Raw genomic sequence first — 19,449 nt, forward strand, 5'->3', positions numbered from 1 at the left:
AGATTTTTTTTTTTATAATGGCAACCAAATGAAATTTGTTTTGGTAGAGTAAAATGGTAGTTAAAAGCCATGTATTTCTGAATGTTGAAGCTCCTTTTAGTGCAGAAACATAGCTGATGTGAATTAGAATTTGTGTGCTCCAGATATGCCTAATAGAATTTGTAAACCCTCTGGAACAAGTGGCTGTGGTTCAAGGAGCCTCAAAGCTGTGCACAGAGCCTGGCGACGTTTATTCAGCCTGAGAACTGCATGGCTCTGGCTTAGGGAGCTTTGAAGTGGTGCAGAAACCCTGGTTATCTCATATGGTTCTTAAGCTATAGTTCAAGTAGATTACAAAGTTGGCAGATGCCCAGAAGAATTTGTCAAATCTATAAACCAGATAACTGCTGCTCATTTTATCTCCAGGTAGAGGACAGAATTTAGTACATGATGCTTTGGGACTTGCAAATAAATAAAGCATGCCTTAACTGTACAAGTTTAAGTGGGCACGGGCAAGGCATGTGTCTTAGAAATATCCCTGACATGAAGCACTTTCAGATACATCTTCACAAATTATGATAAGAAATGTCAGTGAATAAATGTATGTATGTCTGAAGTAGCTGAAATTAACAGTATGCATAAATTGACAGTGTGGATGCATGTATAAAGTTGTATTAAACTCTGCAGTTTAAAATAAATGAAGTGCTTTCATGATTTCTCATTCTAGGTCAGACAGAAACCTATTATAAAAATCATACTTACACGTTCAAAAAATCAGGGAAAATAAAATTAAAAATCACACTCTCATACAGGAAAATTTTTAGTGATCCATTTCAACAGTAGGTCCCATTTCCTTCATACTTAACAGCTCTTACAAGCTTACTGCCTCCTAGTTGTGTGTTATAGGAACATCTGAGGCATTTGTCAGTTCTGAGGTTTTATCAAAACACTGAGCTGCCCATTGTGTTCGTGATAACTCAGGGAGGTTCATGAAAGTTAATCAGTGTTTGAATTCATTAGTTGGTTCTGTCCACTGATACTTACCAGCTGGACAGACACAATGATTTTGAAGACGTATGCAAAACTTGTGTATAATTCAAATTTTTTGTTGACCCTTCCTATCAGTTGTCTCAGGTTTTACAAGTCTTTTCAGTATCTGATTAAATCCAGTTAATCAGGTACTTTAAACTCACCTGGTGAATAGCAGCTTTTCTTTCAGGCTTCCTGCCTATGCTCTGCAAATGTGTTTGGAAGTAAGACTGAACAGAGAGATGGAGACTGAGAAGACTGGGATTGATGGAGGAGAGCAGCTAAGCATTATAGGATGGATGATGTGATGAGAATTGAACAAAACCTTTTAGAAATTTGTCAGGGCTGCCAATGAGCCTGTGGGGAACAGGGTTGTGCTTGGGAGATCTGGGGAGGTGACAGCATCTTGTGGTAGTCTTGAGTTCTCATTTTCACTGTCGGCTGCCTGTACATTTATGGCCTTCATGAGGTACTAGCATGGAGCATCAGGGTACAAAACCTGCAGTTGAAAACCCTGTTCTTATTGCCTTCTTTACCTTTCAGTAATTGCCTCTACCTCTAGAATATGTCAGTCCAGAAAGAACACCATGTACAACGGAGTACTCCTCTCTCTCTCGTCCTGTCTTCTGTACATTTGAGGTCCACACTTGGAAGAGAGCTCTTATACTCAGCACTTTGCAAACTCTGTTCTACCCCTTTTGGCCTTAATTATACACAGCCTGGCAACTAAAATTGTACCATATGAATTACTTCTGTGAATGGAAGCTGAAAATGCTGCTAGCCTAGATCTTTTACATAAATATCAAAATCAGACAACATAAACATCTGCAAGCCTTTATAATCTCTAGGGTGAGTGAAGTGTTTGGCTGGGGAGCTCTGCCTGTTGCTGAGGGTGCCTTGCTCTCCAGCAGCTGGGAACTCCTCTTGGGAGCATATTTAGAAATGCTTCCTGTCTTTGATGTTGAGTATGACAGTCCAGTGACTTTAATTAGACTATTTTAACTTTTCTAGCCTTAAATACAACCTTACAAGTACATGCCACTATTTACAGGACCAGCAGCATACCTTCTCCTTCCTTTAGCCTTGCTAAGTTCATTCCAGTATCCCTTTTCTGTGGAGAAATCCCGTTGTGTTCACTGTCAACAGCACCCAGTACCCTGCAGGCAAAGCTTGAGTTCAGTACTGCCAAATAGCTACTTTTGCTACATGAAGGCTTTGGAACTATTCCTTAAATCAAAATGCTGTTTTATCTTGACAGCAGGAACAAAGCATGGGAAGAGAAAAGGGTTTTTAAACCAAAGCAGGATTGTACACATCTTTCTTACCTAAATCTTCCCTGTCCACAGAACGTTTAACTTACCCCTCCTGGGCCTTTGGTGGAACTGACTGAAGTCAGTCTTCTGAGTCTGCTGTACTTGGTGATAGCATCTTCTATATCTTACCACTTCCTTCAGCAGTCCTTCAGGGTGCACAATGGACATCACTGGAGCGCTGGTCATGGTAGAGCCCTGTTACATCTAAGACACCCTGCCTTGAACTTCAGTGAGCCAGTTACGAGGAAATGCAGCGAGTGAACCTGACCATCAAGAGGAGTGGCAGTAGCAGTGTAACAGTTATGAGGCATTTTCACACTTACTGTTCTCTCTTTTTTTCCTTCTCCCTTAAGTGACTGGGAGCCACAATTTTTCCTCCTTCCTCTTCCTTGCTTATGTGTTGAACTGATTTTAGGATCAGGGTGTTGTTCTGTGGGAGGAAAAAAAGGACAATGAGAACAGAAAACCAGTCTGTGAACACATTTGTTGTAAAGATGTCTGGTAGAATCAAATTAATTTAGAAATCCGTTAATACACTTTATACAAATACAAATTTGCTCTCATCCTGCAAAGCCTGCCAGGCTTTCTTACCCGTTTCTTTGCGAAGCTCAGGGAGAATATATAGACATCCTGGCTCCTGCCATATGGAATTACAGGAAAAGCAGGAAAGCATTGGTGATTGAGAGAAAGAGGAGGAACATGTATGTAAGGAGTTGCTGACAGGAACCAAGCAGGTTTGGGAGGCAGGAGGGTTGGCTCTGTTTTGGGTTTTTTTAAGCTTTTGCAATGAAAATCCCATCATCCATTTACAGCAAGATAGTGCTTCAGTTGAATCAAAGATAGTAAGCAATACATTTATGTGCAGTAGTGCCCAAAATAAAGTGTGCACTTTCCAGGCAAAGCCCACATACCTGTAGCTGACTTACATGTATTTATTCAATTCTTTTCTGTTTTGCCTAATACTCTTTTTTTACTCTTTGTACTCTCTTTTCACAGCTTTCCTATTCCTTCAGACTTCTTTATTTCATTGCCCAGTTTTCTACATCATCTTCTTCCAGTTATGTACTCTTTTCCATCTTCCCTCCTATCTCTTTATTAGTTAAATACGTGACAGCTTCTTTTACCATATACCCTTTTCACCATCTTTGTTAAGGAAGGAATTGAAAAACTGGTGCTCAGCTTTGTAATTTCAAGAGCTGAAGTGTTTTGGTTTTTTTAAATGTTCTTCTCTTTAGTTAAATAGCTAGTTATTTACAACCAGCTTAAAATCATGCTTCAGTTTTGCCTAATGTACAAGAAGTGAGACTATATGAAAGAATGTATCTTGTAGGAAAGAAACTGTACAGAATTGAGCCCTATTTGTGTAAGTGCTATTTATACAGCATTCTTGTACCCCCACAAAGCCCACACTGAGTACCACTGAAGTCATTGGGCTCCTGCTTTTTGACTTGGCTGTAGTACAGCTTAAACTGTCCTATTTTGGTGAAAGCATGTAAAATGGCATGTGTCACTCCATCCTTTCATGGAATAGTAATATTGGCTCCCCAGTTTAACAGCTGGGGGAGGAATGCAGACATTGGACTGATTTTGACCATCAGAAGCACTTTTAACATGTCTTTTATTCCTAGATATGGTGCTATACTAATACATAGCCTCTGAAGGAACTCGCTAAATGAAGAAAGAGCTGTATTTGATGACAGATAAAACTATTTGGTAAACTTGATTTTTCTTTCAAATTGATGGAATTATGTAGTTTACATAATTTGTTATATCAAAGGAGAAACCAATTTAACATGGAGATCATCATGTTAGAACATCCTCCTGTAAAAGGAACTGTGAGCACAGTGCCATAAGCTATTAATTGACATACAGTGACCTTTGTTGTATCTTATAGCAGCATAGGGAAAAAGGAAATACTGCATTTTCAGAATAAAATTCACTTTGTAAACATTAGGTGATGACTTTTGATGCTTCCTGATAGTCCCAGAAAATGTTAGGAATTTCTCTTTGCAAGACTTTTACACATTATGCTTCTAATCACACATATATTAGTGTGGACACTTCTCCGAAGGCAGGAATGATGGAAACTAGCAAAAAGCAAGTCAGTAGATTTCTTCGGAATGCAGCATCATCCCAGACATGATCTGAAGTGCTTGCTTAGCTATGGAGGCCATAACTTCTCCCTTTACAAGGTATCATGGTTCTTTTTTTTTGCTGTTGAGAACAAGGTAGAATTTAAGTCTTCTCATGCAGTCTCAGGAGGAAAGTGGTAGAGTTCTCTTGTGAACATAAAATTTGAGTTCAGTGCATGCACCCAGCTCAAAACAGATGGCTGGAGAGAGAAATGCCCTAGATAATGCAGCACTTCAGTTTAGCAAGGGGTGGCCTGTTTGATGTTTTCCTTTTTTTCTTTAAATTGGTATCGTATAGGCTTTCTGATAAAAAGCAACAGCTGTGGACTACTGGATTGTTTTTAGCCCACTTTTAGCTCTGCCACTTCTGAACAGTTTTCTGTACTTCAGTGATCACAGCAGTGAGGTATCTCTTGGAAGTGAACATACTCTTAGCAACGATTTAAACTGCTTTATTTCTAAAATCAGAAGTTGTCATCAACAAAACAGCATCTTTGGCTGTACATAAAGAACTTGCTGGATTTTTGAAGGCTGGTCAATAGGCACATTTTAAAAATGACTTCGTTTTGGCAGATTTTTTGAAACACAAGGCTTTTCTGCTTGACCCTTTTTATTTCTTAAAAAATATATAGATGAGCCTGTTATTTTTTTTTCCCCATCACCAGAAGTCTATTTCTTACAATCAGAAATATGCTGAGGAGCCTGCTTCCAGATTAAGATTAGACGCTCTTTGGGCAGAGATGTAAATCTGAGTTCAAGGAGTAGATATTAAACTTGAAAACTCAGAAATTCTTGCAAGCCCCTGATTTTTTAATATCTTTTAGCTCCCTGACTTCTTGCAAAAGCAGCTTTATTACAAAAAGGCCTCTTCTGAGTTTGGTCACAATTTGGAATGAAAATATTTATGTTTTAACACTCTCTTGTCAGCATCTCAAAGAACAACCAGAATGGGGCTGTGATGTCCACTCTGGTGCTGCGTTTATGTAACAGATTCTGTACCACTCGAGCTTTGATCGTGTAGCATGTGTTGGTGTTGGACTTTGGTGTTATGTTCTAACTTTCCAAGGCTCTGTTCAAGTTTAGAAGCCCAGTTCTGCTTGTTAGATAGGCGAGCATACTATTCTGCTCTGTATTTGAGGAAATAATTTGTTCCCAGAATTCAGCATATCATCTCAATCTTTTCATTCTAGATGTTTCTGCTGCTTCATCTAATGTAATGCAAGGGTAGTGTAAAACCATCAGACAAAAAAGTGCAGTTGCTTTGACATGAAAGATCTGCATGCTAAACAGAGCTTATAAAGAGGCACTGAGGCATTAATTTAATGAAAGTAAAACTTATATTCAGTGCTGAGACACGACTTCTTCAAATTGAATACAGCAAACTCTATCAAATGACAGGTTTACGTGTGTGTTGTAGACTTAAATGATGCTGTATTGCAATGCCTTAAATGACCTGGTTGCAGAGCATTTAGAAAAGGTAATCTGTTGAAACCAGCTTTGCTGCTGAAACGTCAGTGTAGTCAGATTACAGCCTCAGTTCCCCATTGCTTGTATTATGCATAAAGAGACTGCATATTTGATTTGAGATGATATTTGGGCCAAATTGTAGCTTTTATATTCTGTCTGAGCATATATGGTCATAGGATAATAGGTAATAAAGTGATGCATATTAAAATGGCACGTGGTGCCTTCATATTTGAAATGACTTGGTGAAGTTTCATGTTTAAATACCCATCATGGTTTAGTAGAATTAATGGCTTTATGATCTACAGACGGAGGGGGGTTTTTTTTGCGGTGACTCACATCTGTGGGAGTCAGAAAAAGTTGCAGATGTTTAGCACACTGTAGAATTTGTGGCACAGGGGAATTACTTGTATTCTCAAATGACAAGTCCTTTCAGTGTATCATGTTGTCAGATAAAGATGAGAAAATCTGACTTCTCGTGTATTAGAGAGAAAATGTAGACATGCCAGCAATGGGTGACAAACAGCTGCTGAAAAGATAAGAGCACTCAGCTCTGTTGTAAAAAAAAAATGTCCTCTGAAGAGGTATCTATAAATATTAATTCATCTAAATAACCTTTTAATTGTAAGAGTGAAGATAGTGTTTAATTCCATAAAAAGTGGAGCAAGTAAATAAAACCAAGATTAAATTTAGCCCCCTCCCATCTGTTTCTTTAAAAAAGGGAAAACAACAAGACCAAGACAGTGGATTGTAAAAAGTTGTCTTTCTTTCTACTCCCATTCTTGTGCAGGATTTAAAGCTAGCACATTGCAAAAGGTCATGATTGACCCAGATAGGGAAATAGAAATTAAGTGAAAACAATTAATTGAACTTTGAAATGTAAAACTAAACAAGTAACATAACAAATGAAAGGCAGGCCATGCAAAAGAAATACTGGTTTGATACATATGAAAGCATTTTCTCCTAAAATGTCGTTTTCTAATGTGACATTGTGTCATTAAAAGAGATATCAAGGTGCAAAATGTGTCATAACGACAGCTAGAGTTTAATTCAGCATTTTCAAAGGCCTGTGTTCAGACCAAAACTCCTTACTCACTTCAAAATATAAAGTTTCTAGGTATTATTTCATTATATATGCATCCCCTCCTAACAATTAATAAGCTGTGAAGTTCCTAATGCTTGCTTTAATAGGAATGTGGAGAGTTAATATACTTTTGCAACTCTACTAGTAAACAGTTCACAAAATAGCCTCTGTGGTACTTCTGTTCCATTTGTCTCATGTACACTGTCATCTCACAAATTCTGAGGGTTTTTTTCAAAACCTGAATTCACATTTTTAATGCATTCTTTTTCTCTTCAAATATGTAAATAATTAGTAATCTTCCCTCAATATTAAAACATTGTAACAGAAATCAAGCCTCATTCAAGCTCCTTTTATTTTACCTTTACAACTGAAGACCACAGTGAAAGGGAGTCCCTCTTCCCTGTTCTTCAAAGTTGTGCTCAGATCCTTCTGGAGTAATATGAGGGACTTACCAAGCCAAGATAATTTTACATCATAGTCACCAAGTTGCTTTTTCCCAGTAGTACAACTTAGCTTGCCTGGTACTTGACAATCACAGTCCACCTTTGTATCCATGGGAGTTCAGGCAGTACCAAAACTACATATACTGTTGAGTAAGTGCCATAGAAGAATCTCATAATAAAAATTAACAGTCTGTTAGCAAGTGAAGTGAAATAATTTTAGATGTAAAAGGAGAATTTTTACTTGTGTTTGAGACCTTTTCTTCATGAGCTCCAAACTGCTACCTGTTTTGTAGGGCAAAAGGGTACTTAATCTGTTCGGAAAGAAAAGGAAAAGATGTGCTAAATGAAAGTTAGAGAGCAGGAATAGTCAGATGAGGAATTTTCCAATCTGTGCTCTGCTAATTTTTAGAAGGACCAAGCAGTTACATTTGTGACACAGCAAGACTTAGACATACCTGCACATCCTACTTGGAGACACTGTGGTAGAAACAGTGAAAGTGTTTTGAGCTGAAATTTGAAACAGGTTCATGGAATTGTAGAAGAAATACAGAACCATCATTTGGAAGGATTTTGAGGCAGTTGAACCAGGTCAGCTATGACTTAGTCTAGCTACTACTTGAAGCCTCTCTAGTTTCTGTAGCATCCCTTCAGGTAGTTTCAGGCTTCCCCCTTAGCCTCCTCTTTGCCAGACTAAAGAGGCCCCCAACCTCTTACACATCACGAGTTGTGAGAGCATGACAACCTTGATAGCTCTGCCCGGTTTTTCAGTGTCCTTGTTCTGGTACACACAGAACCAGACATGGAATTGGGGGAGACACAAATCCTTGCAGGCATCAAGCAGAGCCTCGATCTGCTGGTCACGCTCCTAATGTAACCAAAGTATAGTTTGCTTTATTTACTTTGGGAACATGCTGCTGCCTCATGTTTTACTTGGCATTCCCTGTAACCCCTAGATCTTCACAGCAGTCTGTTCCCAGCCTGCACTGGTGCTTGGGGTTATTCTGCTGTAGCTGCAGAATTTGACACTTACCCCTGTTGAACTTGAGGAGACTTTTGTTGATCCAGTCCTCAGGCTTCTGGACAGTGCCTCTGGACTCCTCTTCGGTATGCCAGCTGTTCCTCCAGATTCAGTGTTGTCTGCAAAGATTACAAATGCATATCTGCCTTCAGGCTATACTGGTTTCAAGCACAAAGTGCATACTCAAGATCTGCTGTTCGGCCAGTCTGAATAAGGCTGGTAGATTTATGTTTGACTTCTTGATAACTCCAGGAAAAATAAAGTTAATTTATTTATTATATGTAAAATACAAAACCTATTTATTTATACAGGAAAGTTAAAGTCTGTATACTTGAAAAATTCCATAGGAGTGTTGCTTAGTTACTGCTAGTGCCCTATAGTGACCATAGTTACAAGTGAACACAAGTTACTACAAGTTACTACAAGTTAATGCAAGTGGTTAGAGGATGGCAGACCTTTGTTTGTACACACCCAACAGACTTAATTCTGCAGAATCACACTGGGGATGAAAGATGGATTATCAGGTGTAGCCTAAATAGGATTTCAGCTCTTTCTGTGCTACATTACTTATTTAGCTGATGAGAAATGCATTGAGATTGACTTGCAGCAGCAATTAATGAGAAACGGATGGGTCCAGATCTCCCAGCTTTTCTCATGAAAGCCCTACTGATCTCCTGCTCTGTCTACATGTCATTGATGTAATCTTTTTGGATTTTAGTACAGCTTTCAGTGCTGTTTCTATGATTCTATGACATGACCATATTCCTTTCCAGCTAAGCAGAGGAGAGTGCATACCTTGAGCCTTCTCTGGCATGAAATACGATGAGCCAGAACATGCACTTACAAGCTCTCCTGAATCCCACAGTTCAGTCATATCCATAGTCTGTCTGTCATGGGCCACATCTCTATTAACTAGAGAGGTAAAAGCCTCTACCTAAATTAGGTTCATTTATCCCAACACATCGTGGTTTTACTTGTGTATTATTACTAATTTATTTTTTTAGCTTAGGTAGTAAATTTTTATCAACCTGGAGCAAAAGGAAGCTTTACAAGACAGATGAATCTATCCTTGCAAAGTTACTTGGTAGTGTCTTCTGGTTTTTATCCTTCTAGAGCACCTATGGTGTAGACCTGTAGGACAATCAAAAGTTCTGCTCAACTAGATCAGAGAATAATTCCTTTTGATAGAGGCATTTAATACTTCTCTAGTGGGACATAACTGCACTGTTTTTCAAGAGATTATCACAGTGGATGCTATTCACAGGGAAGACAAACTTCAGTAGAAAAGGGTGGTGGTGACCAGATGTGTTTCCTAGGATATTTTAGATTTTTCAGCTCTAGTAGTTTTTAGTTCCCTCTCTCTGGGCTTTCCTCTACTCTTTTCTATAGAGGAGTCTGGCTCTGGTTACACATGAAAGTGCTGATTTAGACTGGGGGAGTGCTTAGTCTGAGAAGTTCTGATACCTAGATGAGATATAGAAGGAACTAAGCGTGTCCTTTCTGCTGGTTTATCTCAGATTTGAAATTATCACCAGTAACCAAACTACTATTCATTGTGCCTAGCTGCTTGGCTCAAAGCAACATGAGGAAGGAGAAAGACTTCTTTTTTTTTATCTTGTTCGTATTGCTGAATTATCAATTTTCCTGATAAATATTGCTTTAAGGATCAATTGATTACTGCATTAATTAATATTATCTCAATAACATTTCATGTGATGCTTTTATGTGTTAATAAAATGGAAAGGAAGAATATTACACATGATAATACTCTTAAATTTTTATTCTTATGTGCAGCTTCTGGGAGTAAATAGGATATGGTCAGCAACAAAGCTGCTTTGCTCTATGCCTGCTGATACAGAAACATCCTTTTCTTTTATTCATTTATTCATTAAAATATCAGCATATCTACGGTAATTAAAATTGACAACAGCTTTTGGCTAATGCATAATGTGCACATTTACTCCATGAAACATCTCTAAGTTTTTACCCCTTGTGTAAAAGAAATGTGACAACTTCTGAACTATTGTTTTCTCTTCTTCCTCTTTCTTCCACTTTCAAAGGACCAATTATAATGGCGAACATAAAGTTTCAGGAAAAAGAAAACAACCATGAAACTTAGTAGGAGAGGGATTCTTACCTCCACTGTGGTCCCTTTGTGGCTGGCATCTGTGGGAGTTTTATATGCTGAACGAGACAAATTTCCTTGCTGTAAACACTAAACATACGATATAGAAAGGATTGTGCTGTTCCTTAATGTTTGGTGCAAGATGCCAAGTGGAGGATGGGCTAGGGCACATTGTTGAAGTTTTTCAGACTATTGACAGACCATTGCAAAGATTCTTAGTACCACTTGACTATTTAGCAGTCCATAAATAACTCTTAAGTGCACTCAGTTATGCCGAAGGCTGCAACATCCTCGCTACATGCAGGAGCTGGTCAAAAAAATCATGCTGTGTTTTGACTGCTGTTCTCTGTCTTCCTTCTGAAGTATCACTGCTTCTTTCATTCCTATTGGCAAAAGGACTGGCAGCTGATCAGTAGCTCAGTCCTCCTAAGAGTCTGTATAAAATAAATACTATGAATATCCTGAAATACTGCATTGGCAGTTTCTCTATAGATGCCTGGTTAGGGGCAGACTGCATTATGCGTATGTTTGGGGTGGTTTCCAGTGTGGCATTCAGAAACCTGAGCCAAGAGTTCTGGCTGTGTAAATAAAAAGTGCTTGGAGAATTCAGAATAGGATGAACCACCAAGCTCAGTGGGAAATCACCCGTAATTAATATGCATGCCATTTTCTGATCAGCATGATTTCTGCCTTAAGCCCAGGGCTTGAAATTATTTCTTAGAGCTGGATGCCTGCCTGTTTTCTAAGAAAGTTTGAAACCTTTTTTCGTTTCAAATGAGAATGGAGGAAGAGACACAACTGGGTTACCACCTTTGCCTTCCTTGGGACAGGCACGTGTTTATGCAGCAAAGAGCTCCAAAAGTCCGAGCTTCTCCTCTGCCTGAAATTGAAGCTGTACCCTCAAATCAACCAGGATATAAGACCTAATAGTGGTATGTGTTCATAGCCTGTTAGTTAAGGCATATTTTGTAAAAGGTGAAGGGTTTTCGTTCCAGCACTTTTTCCTGTGACTATTAATTTGTTTTATGCAATGACTGTTTAATATAGAATTATAGAATTGGCTGGGTTGGAAGGGACACCAAAGGTCATCTAGTTCCAAGCCCTCTGCCATGGGCAGGGACACTTTTCACTAGAACAGGTTACTCAAGCCCCATCCAATATGAAATATATCTCAACAGAAGAAGTAAGAGGTGTTTCAGTGCTCACATGAAAAATACAAAAATCTGATTTGAGTATGTTTTGGAGAAATTTTGTTTAAATCCTTTCAGGTAGAGAATAGCACTTGGTTTGTTTTTATGTTCACGCTAATGTGCAAAAGGCACTTTCACATTTTTGCCATGTGCTTTGTGTTAGAATCTTTCTCCCAAATATTCCTTTGTTGCCTGTGCGTACAGGGCACATTTGAAGCAGGGCCTAGAAGAGCCATACCCTCAGAGATACCAATAAGACTAATGTATGAATTTGGTTATTAAGCTGCCTGAGAGAACTAGGAGTTTTGGATTTGGGCTTAAGCAAAATGCATGTGAAACTTAAAAGGAAAAAAGGTTATATTTCTCCAGAATCTGATGTCTGGTGAATGAGTCCGTGGGAGGTAGGCTTCCTGCAGTCATCTCTGCATATAAAGCTGATTTGTTTCCTCCCCTGTGATTTAAGGATCAGTCAAGATGTTCGTGGTCATCAGAGGGATAAATGTCTCTGAGAGTACAGTGGGCATTCTTGATTTGGGGACATAGCACATGCAGCTGTAACAAATTGACACAGATCCTTGCATCCCTTGTGAAATGTATCCCAAGGACTTTGTACTTCCCATCTGCCCTTCATCCTTCAGACCTGCACATTGTGTGCGGAACCCGAGTCCTTTCAGTTTCTGTCAATATGACTCTTTACCTAGTCTGAGAGATGGTTATTAAGCGGTGAAAGCAAAGCACTCCTTCGCTTTGCACACAGTCAGATCCTGCTTGTGGGGGAAGCAAATGACTTGCAATTTAATGTAGCAAGTGGCATTTTGCAGAAATCTTTTGTCTTTAAAAGATATAGTTCTTTTTGAAAAGAAAAAAAGTCTTACTTGCCTTTTTTATTGAGCTTCCTGTAAATATGTGTCTCTTGGGAGCATTTCACTTGTTTTTGGGATGTTGCCCAAACACAGTTGATTGAATGGGGGATTAATAGTTTAATTAAGAGTTCTGAGATTTAAGACATAGAAAGTAGCCTTTTCTTTTGGAGATTTTTAGCCCTGATTTGCACTGTCAGATTTTCTCTTTTCAAAACCATATTTTCAGTGGATACCTATTGCATTGTCTCACTCATTCAAATGTTCTTCATAGTGATTTGAAGTAATACTTGAGGGCTGTAACATTCAGACTGTGATTTACCCAGCTGTGCCCATGTACTGTAATGTGCTGCCTCAGAACATCAGTGTCATGTTTACTGCATTGTCACTCTTCTATGAATTTTACTAAATAAAGCTCTTAAAGGCTGTGCAGAGGTTAATGATCACTTGTAACTACAGCAGTCATGCCGAATACTAGTGGGTTTTGTGGAAATCTTTATTTAGAATAGGGTTATATTGAGCAGTTTGTGCACCATTTTAATTTTGCTATCTGATTCTGCTTTTATGTCAGTCTTACATGAAAACTCACTTGAATCCTTCTCCTTTAGAGAGGATCTGAGCTGCTCCTATCACTGTAGTGTTTTTATTGATGCTCTATACCCTATGGATTCCTAGGTAAAAATAAATAACTGCATTAATAGGCAACTATTTATCTCTAGAAGGATTAACCACAGATGTCTGTTAATCTTAGTAATACCAGGTTTAAAACCATACATGATATCTATAAAAGCAGACTAAAAACTCTAGAGTACATTTTGGTCCTAAAAGCTTATAGACGAATGATGCTGACAATGTAGCCTTCAGTTTGTGATATGTGGGCACTGCAATCTGCCTACAAAGTGCATATTGTTGATTTGGCGCCGTTTTAGTAATTTTTGCTAAACTGCTAAATTGCAGGATTTAGTGGCATTTCACCAGCCAAGAAGCAAGGCTTTCCAAAACGGACTTAATTTCCTTTGTATCCTTCATCAACATTAGAGAACATTAAAAGCCTTTTTCTCCAAGGCATGAGGAGACTGTCATACGTCTATTGGCCCTTCGGTGGTCAAAGGGAATTTTTCAATTACAGGTTTTAACAGTTGTGTGTTCAGGTGGAACAGTGCATTTTTATTTGATAGTCTTTCCTCTCTTTCCTCCTTGGGACAAAAATGCTTTGACGAAAGTAGCATTAGGCAGGATAATGCAGGCAAACAAGTACTTATAACCATATGACTGTTTAATTGTAAGACATATGTAAATAAAAGGGTTGAGAGGCACTTACTAGATTTGCAGGCAACCTGTTTCTAAGAAACTTTCACTAAAAACCTAACAATAATACAAATGGCAGGTCGCTTCCATTAGGAACTTACTTGTACATACTCATCAAATTCAGTGTATTTTCAGGGCTAAAACTTTCATGCATGTTTGTAATTAAAAATAGGCTTGTAATTATCATGCAGTTTGTAATTAAAAGTAGGGACTTTCTGGGTAATTTGGGGAAAAATAAATAAAACCAAATTAAACACAAATTTTGAAGTCCTCTGTGACCAACATAAACAACTATTAAGACTTTATATCTAAGGCATATGTACCCTTTGAAACATCATTGTGAAGTCCCCCAGTCTGACAAGATGCAGAGGCTGCAATTCAGCCTTCTGCTGGGATAGAGAACTGGGGGAAACTGTATGTTTCCATAAAAAGATAGCTGCGGGGATGAGTGTAGTAGATCAGCTGGTTTAGGATATGTGTCTTGTCAAGAAGGAAAATGGAACTTGCATGAGTGTTGTTGCATAAGAGAATGCCTTATGTCTTTTTAATTAGGAACTGCTGAGCTAATTTAATTGCTACCTTTTAAAATTTATTTTATATTTATATTTCTGTGTTAAACAAATGACCTTTATAATTCTATCAGGGTAAATACTTACTTTCCTTGCTGAGGTTTCACTGAACTGTGTTGTGTGAGCCCTCAAGCTTTTCAATATCTGATATCTGTTCTGTGTCGGACGTCAGAAAGGTTTCTCTCAGAGCTGACATGCAAAGGGGGCTCTTTCAGCACCAGACGCTGTGGTAGCAGCTGCCACAAAGAAACTCAAGTTGATAGCTGGACTAGGAGAAAATGGGTTGCTAGAGTGTTCTGATCAACCTTGAATTTAAAATGAGCTGCTTGAAGGTCCAACAAACAAGACAATTTCTTTGCCTGGAAAAGGATCGGGAAATTCAAGTTATTAACTGATCAAAATCTAAGATTTCAGACCAGGAGTACAAAGGAGATCCCATAAATTATGTATTTCAATTACATCTTTATTTAAGGTGCCAAGATACCTTTAAAAATATAGCATTAAAGAAAACAAAAATACATCACACAGAATATAAGTAGAAACATCGTTATGTTCTTAGATCTATACTAGTCTTTCCTCAAATCTTCACCGCTTTTCCTAGATTAGTCTCTATTTTCCACTGCTCAGACCCATTTTATTTTCTGTAGTAGATTGCTCTTTGGGTTCTAATCATATATGTTATAGCTTTGAAGATTGGAGTAGCTTGTTTTAATTAAGTCCAGAGTAAAGAATTGAAAGAGAAAGTCAAAGCCAAGATCTTTCTAGTCAGATCCTTTCCAAAACTTCATTTGGTTGAATTGCCCACAAATTAATTAAAACAACAGTAAAAATACTCTATATTTTTACTGGTTTATTCCCTTTATTATCTCATTGCATGTCAGGACCTTAGAGTTTAAGCAGATGTGTAAGACTACTCAGTTACCCATCATTAAATAGTGACAGAATTGGACCCTTACATGTATACTGAGTGCTTATCCTACAGAGATTTAAGATACAAATTGATTCACTTAACTTACGGATTTTATACTTGATTCAGTTAAAAGATGTCGAGGGATAGGGATGAGGAGAGAGCATTGCTAAACCACTTCTTGTAACTGAAATAGCATTCTTGTCTGACTGTGCATTTCTCACATCCCAGATGATTGATCCTTGAGCTGACAGTCTGGTAGACCATTCAGTGTTGCTTCACCTGTCCCTTTTGGGTCAGTATTACGCAGAAGTGAATGACCAACATTACCCCAGCAAGTCTTGCAACATTTGGAATCCTCCCTGATAATTTGGCTATTACAATGATAGTTGAAGGCAATAGACCAGGCCAAGCAAATTCAGTGTTACGTGTTTATGATTTTCACAGGCTCATCACATGGACTAATAGCTTCACACAAAAAATGAAGTCACTGGGGACATCACCTAATAGAGCCTCCTGTGACAAGCTGGGTAACTTTGAAGCTAGATCAGGTCACTCAGAAGGTTTTTTTTAATGGGGGTGGGGTTATTTTGCAAACCAATTTTGGTTTTCCAATACAAATTTGAATATAAATTACAGTGTGAAATTTATTTTTCTGTATTAAGTACACACCATTTATCACAACGTCGAGAGAATAAATCTAGAACTGATTTTGGCACTGAAAGATACACAGATAATATACACTGAGAATAGTCTCCATCTGCTGCTGAAGTCTCTCTCATTGCCCACAGTGGTTCTTGGGATTTCTTTCCCTGTGAAGATTTTTGTCAGTGAACATTTCTTTTGCTTGCTGTCTACTGAGACTTCAGCTCCCTGTCCCCTACTCCCATTCTGTTGGCTCTGAGCAGGCTGAGCAGATTCTTACTATGTTTGCTGTTTTAGAAAAACCAGGCACCAAGTTTTCACTTTCACTTTGTATTTGCCTAATAAGGAACTTGGAGCAGCAGTAGACTGAACAATCCTAAATGTTAGAAAAAAAGTATAACCCAAGCAACACCCCAAAACAAAACCTCAGCAGTTTATTTTCAAGGTTAGTTTCAAGATTGCATACAAGTAAACTTGTTAGAACCTAGCCATCTGTATACTATTAGGTGCATATTTGACAAAAAAAAAAAGGTAAATAAAAAAGCTGTTAAATGACTCTTGAACATTCAAACAGCTTAAAAGCTCTTTGTGTGGTAATGTTGGCACAGCTCCTAAGTGACCAGATGGAATTTTATTAACAGCCGGCAGGACAAGGGCTGAGATTTTGTTTCTTAACTTACTATTTTTGAAACGCCTGTAGAGGATGTGTCAGAAAGCTTGATGTACTTTCCTACTACACAAAATTACACATATACCTTCCCTTAATGCAAAGATGAAGACTGCTTCAGAGGTTGTCATTTCTGTAAGGTAGATAAGAAGAGTTATGAGATGTATGGTAATTTAAGTATCACAACTTTTTAGTGAATCTCAGAAAGGCGTTTTTATATACAATTTATACATAAATTTATATACAATTTGTGGTCATATTAAAAGCAGAACTTAGAAGCAGGCTTTCTGAAAAATAGACTTAAAGAATGTATTTTATAAAAAAGAACAAAAAATAACAAAGTATTAAAAAATTACTGATATCAGTAACCACTGACAGTAGTGATGTCAAATTTCCATTTAAGAATCCTGGTAAATGTATTAAGACCATGTGAATTTATGTGACTCCTCCTTTTCTGGCATCATCATGGATTTATTTATTGTCAGTAAGAAATACCTGAAAACCGAGAATCTCAATTGTCTCCAGTAAATCACAGGATGATCGTTAGTCCTACAGGGAGCAGCTGAAGGACCTGAGGTTGTTCAGTCTGGAGAAAAGAATGAGAGGAGACCATATCACTCTCTACAACTCCCTGAAAGGAGGTTGTAGCAAGGTGGGGGTTGGCCTCTGCTAGGTAACTGGGACAAGGGGAAATGGCCTCAAGTTGTCCTGAGGAGGCTCAGGTTGGATATTAGGAAAAATTTCTTCACTGGAAGCAAGAAAAGGCTCCCCAGAGAAGTGGTAAAGTCACCATCCCTGGAAGAAAATGAGTGGATGTGGCACTTTTCAATATGTTTTAGTGGGCATGGTGGTGTTCAGTCAGAGGGTGGAGCTGATGATCTTGGAGGTCTTCTTCAGCTTTAATGAGCCCATGATTCTGTGACCTTCAAACCAGACAGCTTAAAAGAAAAGAAACAAAATCTGTAACATTCTGTGGTCTCATGGTTCACCCTATTCCTTTCAGGTGTGTGTTTCCATATTTAAGATTTTCAGGGAACTCATGATAGCTAGAAGAGTGCTGTGTAGTCAGAGATCAGTATTTCATAACATCTGACAGAAGAACACTGATGTGACATACAATTAGAGCTAGCAGTACCAATTTTGAGCCTGGGTATCTTACCCAGACAAAATTTTCACTGTTGCTGGTGAAAGATGTGCCTGAGGGCTTTATACAGAATCAAATCCTGTATTTGTTCAGTAACTCAAGCTGGTATCATAGGTATAGTTATGACAGATATTGCACTGTGTACTCGTACAGTTGATATGCACTCTCTTGCAGAGGGTAGGCCAAAGACTAGAACCAGAGCTTGTGAACTCAAAGAGAATTTTTCTCAGTCCTAGAACTTTGTATTCTCACCTTTGTATTGCCTGATTTTAATTTATTTATTTATGTATTTGTTTTTCTTTTTAGGCTCAGTAAGAAGAAAAAGTAATTTTAACTTGTTTATCCAAAAAGCTAACAGTAGAGTAAGTAAGCTTGTTAGATTGATTCGGAATGTATACTTCAAGTATAAATTGTTGTCCCACATTGTAATGTCCTACAAATGTCCGCTCAGGCTAACTTCTGGCATTACCTATGGGTTATTTTGTTGCTTAATAAGCCATATTTTGTATAGAACTTGGAAAAAGTGCAGAGAATTGGCAGCCTTGTTAAATTATGCAACAAAAGAAATCAGTGTTCTAATATAGTAAGGGAAATAATTTTTTTAAAAATTAAAAAGCTCTTTAGGAAGGTGTTTTCCTCTTATTTGTTTGTGTAATGTCTAGATTGGCATTTTTAGTCAGCTAACTTGAGTCACATTAGGATCAAGACTTTTAGAGTAGATACAGTCAGAAAAGGTTAGACACAGTAGTGTAAGCAAAGATGATCTCAAAGAAAAGATAAAGCTGAAAAAGCTTGATACATTTAGTTTTAAATGTGCTGTTTCTAGACTGTACTGTTTTGTGTCGTTTGATTTTCTTCTGTTTGTTTTCTAGCACCTGTTCTCTGTTCTTGCTGTGTTGGCTTGACAAAGTGACTCTTACTAGATTAAAAGCGCTTCAGGCAGAAATTACCTGGAAGAGCAAAAAAGGAAAAGAAGACAAAAGAACATAATAAACCACCTAAAATAAATCAAAAAAGAGCCGGTAGAGAGATGCAAGTCCTGCTAGCTCTGTGTGTGTGTGTGTGTGTGCATGCATAGACACATGCAGACATGCAGCTTGTCTCTTCTGTACTGCTCCATATGGTGGTTATATGTAATAGAGCATTGTAGGGAATGATAGATTTGATTTGTATTTAGGTTACTCCTTTTTTTCCTAGATCCTGTTTCAGTCATTTACTGACTCTTCAGAAAGAGCTATATTCTATTCCAAGTGTCTACTTTAGGCTGTCCATTTTAACTTGCTTGAAGAGTTTTTGTTTTAGCATGAACAAGAAACAGGTTTGAGCTATTGTCTGAAGTAACAGTAGTCATTTTGGTCCTGTTGTTTTTCCTCCACTAAATTTTTTTCATTCTGTGCATAGGGAGGGCAGTAATCCAGAATAATCTGGTAGAGGAGACCTTCTCTTGCCTTTTATGTTGCAGTACTTTGAACCCGTGTCATAAACTAAGCGGGGTGGGCATGTATAGAGAAGCATTTATGGATGAGTGTTCCCACGAAGAACTGGATTCCCTTCTGCCCCATGTGATACCTG

General features: G+C 38.1%; 1 protein-coding gene and 1 long non-coding RNA gene across 2 annotated transcripts in view; one reads left to right on the forward strand and one right to left on the reverse strand.

Annotated features, from left to right (window-relative positions):
• Positions 1-19,449, forward strand: part of RAP1GDS1 (Rap1 GTPase-GDP dissociation stimulator 1) — a 90,741-nt gene that overhangs the window by 5,095 nt on the left and 66,197 nt on the right. The gene's annotated exons all lie outside the window — the stretch shown is intronic.
• On the reverse strand, positions 2,292-17,316 carry LOC116444605. Its single transcript, XR_004240401.1, has 5 exons — positions 17,229-17,316; positions 16,747-16,866; positions 14,602-14,873; positions 8,475-8,581; positions 2,292-2,751 (listed from the first exon to the last, which is right to left on the reverse strand). It is a non-coding gene; the product is annotated as an uncharacterized LOC116444605 (long non-coding RNA).

Source organism: Corvus moneduloides, chromosome 5, assembly GCF_009650955.1.
Source record: "Corvus moneduloides isolate bCorMon1 chromosome 5, bCorMon1.pri, whole genome shotgun sequence".
Classification (NCBI taxonomy): Eukaryota; Metazoa; Chordata; class Aves; order Passeriformes; family Corvidae; genus Corvus; species Corvus moneduloides.